The sequence below is a fragment of the Pogoniulus pusillus genome, chromosome 12 (assembly GCF_015220805.1).
Source record: "Pogoniulus pusillus isolate bPogPus1 chromosome 12, bPogPus1.pri, whole genome shotgun sequence".
Taxonomy (NCBI): Eukaryota; Metazoa; Chordata; class Aves; order Piciformes; family Lybiidae; genus Pogoniulus; species Pogoniulus pusillus.
In genome coordinates, this window is record NC_087275.1 from 18,900,507 (window position 1) to 18,916,064 (window position 15,558).

Sequence of the window (15,558 nt, forward strand, 5' to 3'; positions counted from 1 at the left end):
CTTCTGGACATGCTTGTATTTCCATCTGCTCTGAAGACGGGTTTAGCTTTCAGGTAAGTAAAGTTAGGTGAGATGAATCTTGATCCTAGTGACATGAAGTAATGAAGATGTGTCATGTAGGTCAGAGGAGGGTTTCACAGACCTTCTACACTTCCTGCAAAATGCATGGTATTAGCAGCCAGTGTCAGCCACAGCACTCCCTGATCTGAGGGAACTCAAAGTGCAGTGGGATCTCACTGACATAAGTGAGAACAGGACTTGGCACCCCCTGCATGAAGTGACACTAATGGAAACTCTGAAGGAAGTATGTGGCAACTGCTTTATGTCATTTCCCAAGTAAAGATATATCTGGGAGAATGGGAGAGCTGAGGAAACTGTAAATAGGAATTGGGTCATCCATGTCACTATTTTAAATCCAGCTCAGCTCAGGAACAACCAGAAGTTGTCACCAGCAGACAGGTGTCTTTTTTTAGTAGTGGTTTTAATGCAGGTCCCAAAAAAACAAGACGTTTGACCACACCTCAGGTTACACCCATGCATGGCTGTTCACCCCAGCAGTGTCGTCTGGAAAAGAGAAGGCTTCTTAGAGGGACAGAGACCAAGCTATTTTTCTGTAGAGAAAAACCGTTCAGTGGAGTGCTATGGGAAGATGACTCTTTGGTCACCAATATGGTGAGATGGTCAAATCCACTTTATTTCCATGATACAGTGACTTATATGCATTCTAGCAAGAGGCGTGCTCAGCTTAAGATTGGTTACAGGTGATAATTGAAAGGTTACATGTAATGCATGCATAGGTTAACTTATCACAACATTCTAAGGGTCAGCCTCCTAGACCACCCACTCCAGCCCCTTTAGTTATCTAGTCTTTGCCCACTGCAGCTGTGTGTGGGGTGCTCAGCTGTTTACAGCTCCATTTCCTGGCCCGGCTGGGAACCAAGGACCTTCTCAGTGCAGGTTGCTCATGTTTATGAATTTATGTCCTCGACTGGTGAGAAATTCTTCCACATTTTTCCATCTTGCAAGTGCATGTTTGAGGCTATGCCTGAAAGCATCGAGGTAACAAGAAAGATGCTCACATGGCTTCCACCTGCTCCATACAATTCTCCCAGTCAAATGGGGTTACCTGCCATCAGGTGCACAGTCCCTTCCCATGCCTAAACCTCATGCAAACGCTGACACGATGCCTGAGTAGAAGCTTCACAGAACAATTTAACATCTTGCATGGGCTTTCTAAAAGCATGAATTCCAAGGACACCATTTGACAATATGGCTGAGGCACTTTTGTTTTACAGTCTTTGGTCAGGGGGCAGTTGCAGAGTGGGTTTCTACTATGTCACTAAGCACCAACTCTCCTGTACTCCTTCTGCATATTCCATTTCTCCATTCCTGAAATCACTGAACTTCTTTCACTTCTCTCCATACAAGATGAAAAATGAACATTTTTCTACTGCAAGACTCTGTACATATAAGCCAGCTACAAATACTTTACACAGGCTTCTCAAAAAACCTACTGACGCCAAACTCCATACCAAAGCCAACAGTAGCAGCACTAAGAAGGACTCTGTAGAGAAGCAGTACCAGAACGTACATTTCTCATTCATCTACCCCAGTCACCATGCTCAGTCATAAGCAGAGAGACCCATCAGAGCAGCTACAACAGTTGATTATGGTACTAATTACCATCACTGTCTTTTATCAGCCACTACACCATGTGGATCACTGGTTGGTCCCGACAGAATAAAGTGTACCAGAAGCTCAGGGCTTTCTACAAAGCAACATTAAGAAAGTTATCAAAGAGGAACAGTTGTCTTAGAATGCAGGTCTGTATTCTGACATAAATTAGGAACTGATAAGCACAGAGTAGGAGATCAGTATTCAGCATAGGAGAAGATTAATGAAGTGTGTCTCAGAAGAAGGAATCAGTATATTTAATTCCAGTGATAGTTATTCAATAGCACATATTTTTTTCCTACCTACACTACTTTTTATATGTATTTTCATATTAACTTGTCATAGCACAATACCTTCTACCTGGCTTGGTGAAACATTCTATATTTCCTTCACCTTCTCTTGAATAACTTAAAACAATACATGACCATGCACATCACCTCCAACCTGATCAGGGCCTCACTTCTCATTTTTCAGCTGATTACTAGATGTATTAAACAATTCCAGATGCAAGATGGAAGTCTGAAATACCTTGCAGTTGATCTTAGGTGTCAGACTGGAAACTGAATCTTTACTATTATTTTTATTATTTTCTCTTTCTTACCCAATTTTAATGGATGACAAATGTCACATTTTCCCTTGATAAGAGAGCTCCTTCAGTTTCTGTGGGTTTGGGTTTTGGTTGGTTTGGGTTTTTTTAAATTACATATTCTTCCAAATCCACTTTTTTTGTGTATTCTAAAAATTATGGTACAACAAAGGCTTGCCGTTTTCCTTTGGAAAATACATCCCCCTTTGGACTCTTTCATATCATTGATGTAGGAGATGTATTTATAACTTTGCCACTGTTTATTATTGTGACTACTTAGGTGTTGTTTTTGCCCTGCAGTAAGGCTTGGAGGCCCTTTCCAGTACCACTCTCATGTTTGTTTTTAAAAGTAAGTACAAAGACTGTCACTCCTAAGTTCTCTGCTTCCCTTGAGTCTATATATTTCTGTTGTAAGAAGCTCAAGCACTTCATTCTTCAGGCCTTTCACAACTCCTGGATTTATACCATCAGGTCTGGGTAACTTGTTGCTATTTAATTTATCAGTTTGTTCCAGCACCTCGTCTGTTGATCCTGGCAATGGAAGCAAAATGCTCTGAGGGCGCCTCTAGAGCAGATATCCAAGGCAAGTCACACACACATCCCTAAAAAAAATCCTCAATTCAGCAGCCAGAGCAGATTGCAGCCTGGTTCATGGACACAAGCCATACCAAACTAAACAGGGGATTCAAATAAGGCAGGTCTTCCTGCTGCTGCACGTATGGCACCACGTCAAACCTCTTTATAATTAGGCACAATCCATAACAGACTTTTTTTTAATCCAAATGGTAAGCAATCAAGTGCTGTGATCAGCTATGGTGGTCTGCTCCCAGATATATGCTGTGTGTGTGCATCCATGGCACAAGAACTGCAGTTGCTGCCTTAACATGCTACAGCTGAAGATGAAGCTGACCCATAACACAAAGGAACAGTTGGTGATGTGATTATCATTATTGTGTGGGCATCATCCCAAAAGTGCCTACCTCAGATAATATGTACAATATTAACTGAACCACAGGGTGCTGGGCTTGGTGCAGCAATCACTAATGAGCTCCTGCACGCGAGCAGACCAATTTGCCACACACGCTACCTTTTTGCCCAAAATACGTGTCAGGAAAAGCAAACTGAGGAACTGGCTGCACTTGGGTACTTCTCTGTTTGTGCAAAGACCAAGAACAGCCTGGAGACAGAGGAAGCAGCAGGGGCTGACCTGCTGGCAGCCCCCTCACCCTTCTCCTCCACCCCAGCATTATTAGGGTTGCAATGGAATCCATGTGTGATCGCCGGCTGGCCCACATGTGTGCTGTGCTTCCCCTGCTCCCAGCCCTGCTGGGGCTGGGGTTTTAAATGACAGCATTATATTTATATATCTGCTGCCAGAGGCCCGCAAAGGCTTTGCTAACTCTGGACACCTGCAAGGTCCATGGAGTAGGTGGCCGGCCGGCAGCGGGGCAAGAAGCAGCTCGACGGAGGACACGCGCTGGGAGGAGGGAAAAGCAGCGCCAGCCTCCCGGACACCAGCACCGGGAGTTCGAACACTGCTCTCTTCATTAGTCTCAGAACACACCCTGGTATTTTTCAAGACCAGACTCAAACCTCATTAATTTTGGGGTTTGTTTGACTTAGCCATGGCTGCGTGACCAGGTCCTCACTCCCACTGTGAGGGGCTGTGGTTCATGCTCTGGAGGGGAAGAGCCCAGGCAGAACCCAGCAACAACTCCTAGGCCACACAAAAACTCTGGGGTTTGGCTCCCTTCCACCTTGAGTGCAGTAAACCAAACATGGCCAAACAAAGGTGGGGGAGGATCAAGTCTGTGCTGAAGCAAACAAACAAAAAATGCTTTCTCCAAAGCCCACATGATAGACTTAATAAAGCTGGGTTTGGGGGACTATCTATCATTTTCATTTTGCATTAATACACATCACATAATCCCTTGATCCCAAGAAGGCACTGAGGAGACTCAGTCAAGCCTCCAGAAGGGATGTGCTCCTTGGAAAGTTGGCAGATGATTTAATTTTGTTAGCAAATTTGACAGTGTCATAGGAATTTTCCAAAATCAAAGAGCCCTTTCATAGGCTTCTCCACTCAATACTTAATCCAGTGTCTAAGAATAACATTCAGCTCTCATTAATTAATGATATCAGTCCGAATAATGTCAGATTGCCTCAGAGACCTTGCCGGGATGGATGAATCACTCTGCTGGCTCCAAGGCTCCCACTCTGACAAAGTGCAGTGTGTGATGACGGGCAGCTTTGCCTGGAAAGCTCTCGCCCTCAGAGCCCCAGCAGCTCTCAGTTTAGCTCTGTCTGAGGTGTGCACCCAATGCTAGGGCAGACTGCAGAGCTAGCGTGGATCTGAAATAACACTTGGCTTCTTGAAGCCATGTCGAGCAGGGGTAGTCAGCCACAGACCCCATCCTCTCCTCTCCCAGGGCAAGGGGAGGGACACTGAATGCAAATAGTGCAGCTCCCAAGCAGAATGAGCTGGAGAGCCATCAGCATCATGCCAGTGTGCCTCTGCTGTGGGCAGCACCAAAGCTGGGCCATCCTTGGCTAGCTTGGTTATTTCTGCTGGGCACTCAGAGCTACACACTGGCCGTATCAGGCAGGAGAACGCTTTTCTTCATCCTAGTTAGGTGGTGCTACAGTTCCCTATATATTTTGTGTAACAGATGGAAGAATGAACTTTTGATGCCTACTAACTTTTGAGATTCACAGCAGAGTCAGGATCATATCCAACGGTGAAATGCCACAATGAATTCTACATCTGTGAGTCTCCTACCAAAACCTACTCAGCTAATACTATTCCAACATGGAAAAGATACACCAGCTGTCTCTATAAATTTACTCAAGCCATAACAATGTATGAAAACATCCAGACTGCTGCAAAGTGCACTGTACTAATATTGATATGAATTTTTCCTGTTTCTACTTGCAACATAATCATAAATCTGGTCTTTAAGTTTTCATGCATTCACACTCTGCTTGGAGCAACAGCAATAGCTGAAAGCAGTCACTCACCAGTCAGGAATATGAGGTTTAGCATCATTTGCATATCACCATCTTTTTTATGTAAATGTTGCATTCCTGAGGCTTCAGGAAAAATTTACAGGCAAGAACAACAACCACATTGTTTAACACATTCAAATAAAAGTTTATGCACAGACGCTCTCTCTTTACCCTTGTGATGACTATAGCTGGTCAGGCATGCACATCATCTCCTGCCACTGCACCCCAGTTTCCCATTGCTGCGCGTGGGCAAGAGCAGCGCAGGACCAAGCTGAGCTCAGTGTAAACATGAGCTCAGCAGAAATACACACGTGACATTCCTTGTCGGATCCTCGTCACAGAGGCAAAGTGTCAGAGACACAAAGCTGGGACTTGTCTTTTTGTGCAGTGTTTGTTTATACACAGGTTATGCTCAGGAACATGAAGCCATCCGTTTCAAATTACAGATACATCATGAATGCCATTAAGTGATTTACTTCTCTGCTGTGTCTCAGAGAGTAAATTTGGGATTAAAAAACAAAAAACAATAAGCAAACAGTAACAAAAAACCAAATCAACCCAAAACTTATTTGATGCTGACGTATTCTGATTGCCACTACAAATCTATGCAACTTTATTATGCATAGGCACTGTTTTGGTATGATAGTCAAAGCCTCAAAGCGTAATGCTGATGGATGGAGCCTTGAGAAAGGCCCACCACACTTCTGAACCCCCTCCACAAACAATTTTCACTTCAGTAGAACTGGTATGAGAGTAATTTTAACATGCTGTTTAATGCATCTTGGTTCTAAAAGCAATTGACAAGTTTCACACATGTACATTTGTGTATGGAAGAGACACTGCCAAGCAAGCCTGTAAAAAGCATTATAGCTAGAATTTGGGATTTTACTCAAGCATTCTGAAAAATTACACTAGTGATCACATTTGAAAAATCTGGAAATGTTAATTTCACCACTGCATTACCATTTCTTTTAAAAGCCTTTTCCTTCACGGCCCCTGCCACAGGATCCACCCCAACATCTGGATAACAGAATCCAGGCTGACAGACTAATGCACATGTGGAGGAGTGTGTCTGCTGCTTTGCTGCTTCTCAGGACAGACACACTGTCTCCCTCCCCTTCTCCCTGTACCCTCTTTTTCTTTTCCCTCTTTCTTTTCCTTCCTTTAATGAGACTGCAGATGCCTTCCAGCTCTGTGCTGTGAATGTGACCAGTATGCAATATTACCTTGCACCGACACAGAATGTCTGGCTTAGGTGATACCAAGCGGTCACTGCCCTGGCTTTGAATGCTTGCTAGGTTATTAACCACCACATCTGGCTCTCTCCCTAGGAGGGTGAGTTCTGCAGTGCCCCAGGAATTTCTTTTATACACCACTTTTATTAGCCTTTCAAAAGAATACAGCTTACTACTGCAAAGGAAGACTTAGGTCATTTGCAAGCATATTGGTCCCCAGTCTGCTTACAGTGTATAAAAAGTAACAATAACAGAAGCTCACTATCTGATTCTCAGAATTAATCTTTCCTCATTTCAGCACAGCCCTATCTCTCTTGTATTTGAACTCTCTGCTTTACTGAAATAATTGCTAGTGATAAACAGAATTAAATACAATGATCCAGAAAGACACAAGGATAGTTTCCAAATAAAGTTTCCAAAATATTAGTTTATAGGTCTCCTTTTCCAGAGGAGGGAAGAAAAAAAGTATTTCAGGCTTAATACTTTAAAAAACAAACAAAAAAAAAAAAACAACCAAACAAACAAACAAAACAAAACACCAAAAAACCTCCACAAACCAAAGTGCATGTATCACTCCAGAGAGCTAATCTATCTCCTTTGCCCACACATGGAAGTTACACAGGAGGAAAAGTTTGAATGTGAGTTATATTACTATAATTTCCCATCTGGACATCACTATTTCAGTAATGTCAGAGTGGCCTTTTCTGGTTTTGTTTATGGCACTTCTGAAGCAGTTTAAGACAACTGGGGAAAAGCACTTTTGTTTTCTTACTGAAAAAAGACCCACATGGGGGAGTTGGAGAGGTAGCTCTCCAGGGCTTTCCTTCTACCTGCCTAGCAAAATTCAAAACCAAAGCTATTCTGATGCAAGCCTGGCAAAAAGCTGCCTGCCCACCTACCTACCAACCCACTGTGGAAATCTACATTCCCAGAAGGAGCCTTCCTCTCAGTGCACCACCTGCAACTCCGGAGCACACTTCAAATGCAGCTATTCCTCTCCATACACAGCTAAGCAAGTACAGGCAAAAAGAAAACAAACAAAACCGAAAAAACAAACCAGTTTGCTGGACCTGCTAATCACTCTCTTTTGAAGTCATGTGAGGCCAGATTTGCAGAATCTGTCAGCACTCACCAGCTTCCATTCTTCCAAGTGGGACTTGTCTGGCACTCACAGCTTTTGAAGGGCCAGTATTTCATGTAGGTGTCTACATGGGAGCTCTGCTCTCCACTAACCTTTTGCAACTGCTTTTGGCTAGGCTGATTATCCAGAAATATCGCATTGCAAAAAGGAAAATGTAAACACTCCCAGAAAGCATATTTTAAAACTATGCATAAATAGCCCATACTCTTCCAGCCAGGAAAAAGAAACAGCATTCTATGATTTCCCCAACCAAAGGGGACAGCCAGGCAAAAAGTTCACAAACTTCAGTAAGTTCATACAATGAAAACAAAAACAAAACAAAAAAGTCTTAATTATGTAAATGAAAACAGTGAATGCTTTCAAGAATGCTGCAGTCTTACTTGGAGGTTTCTGACAAACAGAACAAGAAGTTAAGTCCACTGGATAAAATCTTGACTTCTTTAGATCAATATCAAAACAAAAAGGATGTCTGGTCAAAACTCTAAGCCATCAATTAAATTCTAGTATCAATTAAATTACAGCTGACAGAACATAAAGATCTTCTCACCTCATCAGGTCTGAATCTTCTGAAAAGCTCACCTTGGCAGCATTAGACTTGACATTACTCAACCAGCTTCAGACTTAAAAATAGCCTCCACTCATTTGGTCTATAAAAGCTGATGGAAATCCTTAAAGTGTTTTTTTATTATGCTTGCCTATAGATTGCATTGTCTTCTCAAGGCATCCCGTCCTGCAAACAGAGGCACTGACACAGAGATGCAACTGAAATTGTTTTCCCCCTCTTCTGCTGCTTTTACTTAACAGACACACACAGGGAGAAAAAAAAAAGGGAAATGGTAGAAGTTCCTTACAGGAGTTGGAAGAGGACATCTGCAGGCAATTTAACATGAGGGTTTGTTTCTCTGGCAGCTGGCAACCCTTGGATAACTCTGTCATGTAACTTATATGCTAAAACATGATGTAGGACAACCAGGGAGATGGGTAAATATGGCAGCACATCAGTTTTATTTGATTAAGATTTATACTTTTTCATAGGGAGCAGCCCTGCCATAAACTATGAAAACAAACACAGTCCTGCAGCTGAGAGAACGTCTCACCTTGCTGTGCCCCGAACAGCACTGATCTTCATCAAATCCACCTTCCACTGCAGCCCATGACAGCTTCTCCCTTCCTTTCAATGCAATTCAAAGAGCAACAGAAAAGATTTTTTTTGTTCAAATGAGGAGTGGAAATGTCTCCATTCCTTTTGTGAGGTGTCACTCCTCACAGCAGCCCTCTCCTGATTCGGTAAGGATCCAGCTTATCCTCTTTTGCCGGCAACAGCAGCAGAATGAAGAAGGCCATGCCTGAAATTTGTGCCTCACTTCACTGCTTCCTGTTGTTTTTGAAAGGCTTCTCAGGAACATAGACTGGTATCTAAAGAGAGCTCTGGAGAAAACCCAGCTCGCAAAGTTCCCTCACTCCATGTGTTTAACTTCCGTTCAATTAGAGGAATCTGGTCAAGTGAGGAAGCAAGGAATGCTCATCCATTCTGGTTCCACTTCTGTTCTTGCATCAGATCTTATGTATTTTGACATTTATAGCCACGTGTTTGAACTGAGGCACTGATTAGATTCAATTGCTAAAATTACCTTCCTCCTGTTTTCCCTTTGTGTCCCTGCTTTGGTTCAAATTATTAGCAATTTCAAAATCAATCTTGCAGTTAAATGTTTAATGATATAATTGATTCTGCTGCCTAAATTTGTTTAGTTCGTGCTTTATTAGCAGATAATAACTGAAAGTATATTTTCATCTGTCTGAGTTAATGTCTGTGTGATGGCTCATGCTTCATTAGCTAACTGGCTGCAGCTCTGGGACAACTTAGAGAGAATTGGAAAGGTTTTCTGAAACTGTAACTAAGGAGGAGGTGGCTTTCTTTAGTTTCTCTAACTGAATGAATTTGAATTCTCAGGTGGCCTCCACTTCAAGTTCTAAACTTTTTTGTTCTTTCTGAGTTCATTCTGAGGGCCTCTTAGTATAAGTGTTGGGGAGGGAAGCTCTGCTGTCCCAGACCTGGACATGTGCTCCAGCTGGGTCCACACTGCGCAGCACACTGTGCTCTGCAGCACTCATCTCCGTATCTTCTCTCTGGAGAGGTACTACAGGAAAGCCACACATGTCTGCTCACCTGCACAGATTCCTTTGGAAAGAAGCTTGGAGCTGGGATGAAAGCAGCTTAGCTTATGTCCTGCTGACAAGGAAGCAAAAAGTGTGTCCCAAGTGTCAAGCTGCAACTGGGTGCAACTGGACATTAAGAAACATATTTTCACAGCAAGTGTGGTCAGGCATTGGAATGGGCTGCCCAAGGAGATGGTGGAGTCACCAACCCTGGATGTGTGTACAAGTTGTTTGAGTAGGGTACTTGAGGATATGGTTTAAGGATGAACTTTGTAGACTAGGGATGATGGTTTGACTTGATGATACCAGGGTTCTTGTTCAACCAGAATGTTTGTGTGATTCTGTGATTCAGACATGCCTTGATCTCCAGACTGTGATATGGGGCATGGCTGCTCCTGTGCAGCCTGCCATCTATTCTCTGCTTTCCAAAGGAAAATGTCATCTTGATGTGATTATATTGCTTTTGGATTTGGAGCTAATTTATTTGGAATACACTTGGGTGTATTCTCTATTTCTGTGTTACATATTGAGGATATGCCATGTAAAATGAGATTCACTCCACCTAGCGAAGAACCGTCTGTAAGTTGCCCTGTGCTTGGCATAAGTACTTCAGAGCTACTGTGTACACTGTGCAAAGGTAAGACTGCTTCTCAAGGAAAATTCACTCATACAATCATAGAATCAACCAGGTTGGAAGAGACTTCCAAGATCAGCCAGTCCAACCTATCACCCAGCCCTTGCCAGTCAACTAGACCATGGCACTAAGTGCCTCAGCCAGGCTTTTCCTGAACACCACCAGGGACGGTGACTCCACCACCTCCCTGGGCAGCCCATTCCAATGCCAGTCACTCTCTCTGGGAAGAACTTCCTCCTAATATCCAGCCTAGACCTCCCCTGGCACAACTTGAGACTGTGTCCCCTTGTTCTGTTCCTGGTTGCCTGGGAGAAGAGACCAATCCCACCTGGCTACAACCTCCTTTCAGGTAGTTGTAGACAGCAATGAGGTCGTCCCTATTTAGTTCTTTCCCTATTCTCTAAAGAAGGGACACAGAAAATGCTTAAACTAAATACCAACCAAAAGCAGCTCAAGTTAGCTGAGGGTCCTGTCCAGCATGTCCTCAGGCTCTCCTTGATCATTTGCAATTCTGAAGTTCTCCCATCTTACTCTATTTTTTGCTCTTAGACAGCACAAAACAAGTGTTACTGTTCACAATGCCAGGGCCCAGGACGGAGCAGAAAACATAAAAACACAGCAGTAAAAAGGGTCACGTTTGAGAACAAGGCTCTCTCTCCCATTCTCCTTTGTTCTTAGGGGCAGTGGTAACAACATTTGGTGCATTTTCAGCTTTCTGATGCTATGAGATCACCTCTGATTTAAGCCAGCATAGTGCAATACGGTCCTTCTGACACCTATCTGAGAAGTGCCCAAGGGCTGGCCATGTTGGACTCAGGATTTCTTCTATTTGTAGGATTCTTGCCACATTATTCACTGTCTTGACATCTGCCAGGTTTCTGAGTTCTTGGAAGAGCTCTCTATATGAACAAGGCAGTATGGACAAATAATTCTACCAGCTCACCCTGGAAGACTCACAGCATACCACACATTTATCTGCCTCCTTTTGCTGATTTTGAAATGGCAGGTTACAGTGTCCTGTCAAACATCTGCTGCTCTGCCAGGAGGTGATAATAACTGCCAGCAAGTTTATCTTTGATTCAAGATAACCACACACCAAATACTCTTTTCAGGTCTCACCAGAGAAAGAAACTGATCCCTTTTGTGTCACCAAAAAAACCCCACACTGGAAGCAACAGAAGTACTGGTCTAGGCATGTAGGAGATGCAATACAGTTAAGTACAGCAAAACACCCACATTAGTTGAGTTTCAAGCACTGTAAATCTGGATGACAACACTTGTGTTCTGCAGGTTATTACAGGGCAAAAAGCTACATTTATGAGCAGGACCTGACGGTGAAGGGAGAACACTGCCTACAGAGCGCCTGTTGGGTATGGGCATACTGGCAAAACAGACAGGGAAATCTAGGGGGACAGCAGTGGTCTTTTCATCCTTGCAGTTCTTCTGTGGTAAAAAGGGAAGGATGCACATTTTCAATTAAAAACAAACAAAAAAAAAGGCACCAAGAATACACCTATGGCATAGAATCAGTTTCTCTTTCTAATGAAACGTTCCTGGAAATAGCTAAATAGTGGTTCCTTGCTTGAGCCAAAGAAGAAAGATGTTTCACAGCAAGAATTTGAACTATCCTGGGAAAGGACACCGGGAATCTCAAAATAATGTGCAAAGCCTTATGGCAAATGATAAAATACCAAGTTGGTGGAAAGTATCTAATCAAGTGCCCATAACTGTTTATGAGGTAATGTCTGTATTACTCAAAAAAGGAGATTAAATAGCACATCAGAAAAAGATATTACATCCTAAAGTCAACTTCAGAACATCAACAAGACTGCTGAAATAGTTTAAAAGAGTCTTGAGATTAGCACATGGGTAGGAAATAATGAAGTTAAGATACCAGAGTTAAGGGGTTGGTTGTCAGTGTAAGTATAAAATATGAGACTCAAATGAAGAGAGGAGGGGAAGAAAGAAGGAGAAGGATGAGTGAGAAAGAAATACAGTTTTTAGCATAACGTGCTGGGGAAACACATCCCTGAGACTAAGGGAAGCATCTTGCCCTGCGGGCTGCAGAAGCAACAGCCCTTGGAGTACACCTTCCAGCTCTAGGAGGTGTTACCAGAAGGATAACAATGTGGTGATTCATGACCAAGCAACAAGTATAGCTGATAACAGGGCTGGATGCAGCTGCAGTGGTGATGAGGGGAAGATTGCCTGGCCCTCATCACCTGAAATGGACTGTGACCAGAACTAATGTGGACAGGATGTGGGATGCTTGGCAACCTCCTGTGAGCTCTCCCTATAAATCTCTGTCTTTAAGAAGGTGAGGAGGAGCAAAAGCAGCGTGAAATTAGAGGAGTTTGGATCTACGGAGCAGATACACAAAGGCTGGTCAAAGAGGGGAGCAGTGTGGCCAAAGAAATGCTTCATAATCATGAGTCATGGGGAATAATCCCTCAAGAACGGTTAGAGATGACCCACTGCTTGGGATATTTGCAGCCAGATCAAAGTAAAATGCAAATCCAAGGTACATTACAGAGCAATCTCTGACTCACTGGGAGATAATGTCTGCATTTGCACTGTATGTTTGCATAAACACAGTTCTTGGCAGGTGGTTTCTGTAACCACTTTTCAAGGATGGAGGCTGTCTCTTGGAGTCCCAGGGCTGCCCAAGCACCATGCTGGTGGAGCCCCTCAAGGAAGCCTTCCATGCCCTCCTTTTTTCAGTGCTCTCACTGCAGCCACAGGCAAAAGCATAGCCTTACAAACATGAAATATTTGAGACAGTGGAGTTGCTGTCCCCATCTGCTGAGGTGACCAGCGTCTAAGAAGGAGAGTCCTAACCTACTTCAGAAGTGGGCTTGAGGAGAATTAAAGGCAGCAAAACAAGCCTGTGATTTGGGAGCTCTCCATTTCACTTCAGGCTTTAGATGGGGAAAAAAAGGGATGGGGAAGAATCTTTATTCCTAGTTTTCCCAAAGCCTTTTTGTCCTGATTTTGTCCTTATTCCAGTCTGTCTTATTTGCCCCTTCCCAACTTCTTGTAGCTTCTCCCCACACTCATCTTGTCACTCTGGCTCTAGTTTCACTGACCATCTACTGGATGATTTCTGCTGACCATCAGCAGAAACGACCAGACTTTCAACCCTCTGGCAGAGTGCAGAAATGAGATTTGAACACATCTGACTCCACATAACAAAGGGCTAGTGTAAAGCATATATATCGGGCAGACCACTGAAAATGCATTTGGTATTCCTTAGTTTGTTCTTTCCTGCTTATGAAAAAGATAATTTTTGTTTAAAATTGGCCTCACTTAAGGAATTACCCATGCCATTAGTCCCTAGAACAATAGAGAGTAAAGTCTCTAAGCCATTCTCTATCAAAATAGCATACTTTTCTTTGAACATGTCATTAACACAGTTTTCCATCTGGCTGTTGGCAGCAACCTTGGATTTGCTCTGAATTGCTGAAAATTCATTACAGTACACAGAAGCTATTATCTCTCCTTTCCCTTACCAAGAAGGCATTTGCTCAGGCAGAGTTGAAGAGAAAAGAAGGGAAAGAAAGAAATCACTCTGTGGCAATCTTTGGTTACAATCCAGAAGTCAAAACTTCTGAGAAGTAAATCACAATTTCTAGCTTTCAAATACAGTAGTGATTCTGGCATTATTACAGCTAACTGATGTCTGCTGAGAGAGGATGGAAATAGCACACCAGATTTTAAGCCTGGCACTTTAGGGGCTCAGTGAATGAGTGCTGGTGCGGAGGAGTGTCACCCACATTCAAGATAAACTCAACTCCTTCATTTTATAAGAACCCAAAGTAAACCATGGCTATTGTTCAAAAGAGATTTAGCAACTGTGATCCAGCTAGCATAATTAGTGAGACAGAAACAGTGGTGTTACTCTGTCAGTGCAAATGCAGAGGAAGAGCTTTTAAAGTTTTGCCAGAATAATGAATTAAGTAGACAGTGAGAGGTAAGCAAACTTACATCTACTGGAACTTACATCTACTCAGCAACAGCAGCTTCGGGGACTGCTGATACCGATGCTTTTTCACATCTGTAACTGAGGGACATTTGTAACCCACAAGAGGAGAGCCTGCATGCAGCGTTTACTCTGGAGCAGCTGTCAGGCAGCAAGTTTGCAGCCCAGATAACCCACAGTAGCTTGTTCACCTCTATGCACTGGGGCTAACGGCACCATCTCACAGCTTGAGCCCACTGCAGGCCATGCATCCATGGGGTCATCACAGATTCGTGTCTGTGGGAGGTTTGTCTCATTAGTCAACAACTATCAGGAGCCATTATTCCATAGTTTTTTGAAGGGACAGGAGTACATTATCAAATTGATTGCAGTGGTGACATACTATGTGATACAGTAGTATTACATACTCCATATGGACTGCCAGCTCAACTATGCTGCAATGTGTCTGCCATTAGCTTACTCCATATGTGGCTTTGGGCAAAGCTCATTGTATCTTTGGCTCAGATTTCCATGCTCTCACTCTTAGCTAAGCTGTCCAAGTATCATTTCATAAGCAATGAAAGAAGTGCTCTAGCAATGTAAAGAATCCACAAAGACTAGGCTCCTGGCTTAATCAAGACCTTAAAAAGAGGTGGGAAGAAAAGTCTGGCTTTATCCTCCTTTTCCTGGAGGATAGTAGTAATTCCATCCTCCTTCCTCTCTTGTTCTCCTTGTCCACTCAGGTTGAGACTGCATTTTATATACAAAACTTCCAGCATAATGAAGTCTTGGATCCAATGTAGAAACTACAATCCCAGGAAAAACAACAGATTATATATCATCCCCAGAATAAGCTCCTTAATGAGTAATACCAATTAAAAACCATCAGATCTAAGCAAAGCACAACAGATTAAGTATATTCAGCAGCATCCCTACACTGCCACAATTAGAAATTTAACATACTCTTCAGCCCACAAAGGAGTCTGAGGATCAGGTAATGTAATAATTCCAATGACAATATGGGATGCTAGGCACAGAAGTGAGCGTGCTCTACCCAATTCACAGGCTGGGCACATAAATGCTAAATTCAGGAGTAATTTTCAGAAACAGCTATGGACTAACTCTTCTGTTAATTATGAGAAAACAGCTTCTCCTTCAATGTAATAT

At 43.0% G+C, this 15,558-nt stretch overlaps 1 protein-coding gene across 6 annotated transcripts in view; it reads right to left on the reverse strand.

Annotated features, from left to right (window-relative positions):
- The window catches only part of ERG (ETS transcription factor ERG), a 152,303-nt gene that overhangs the window by 90,115 nt on the left and 46,630 nt on the right, over window positions 1-15,558 (reverse strand). The window contains exon 1 of one of the 6 annotated variants that reach the window (XM_064152530.1): window positions 8,190-8,384. The exons of the other annotated variants lie outside the window; for them this stretch is intronic. The gene's annotated coding sequence lies outside the window, so the exon portion shown is untranslated. Of the gene's footprint in view, window positions 1-8,189; window positions 8,385-15,558 lie in introns of those variants that run through there. 6 annotated transcript variants of the gene reach the window in all.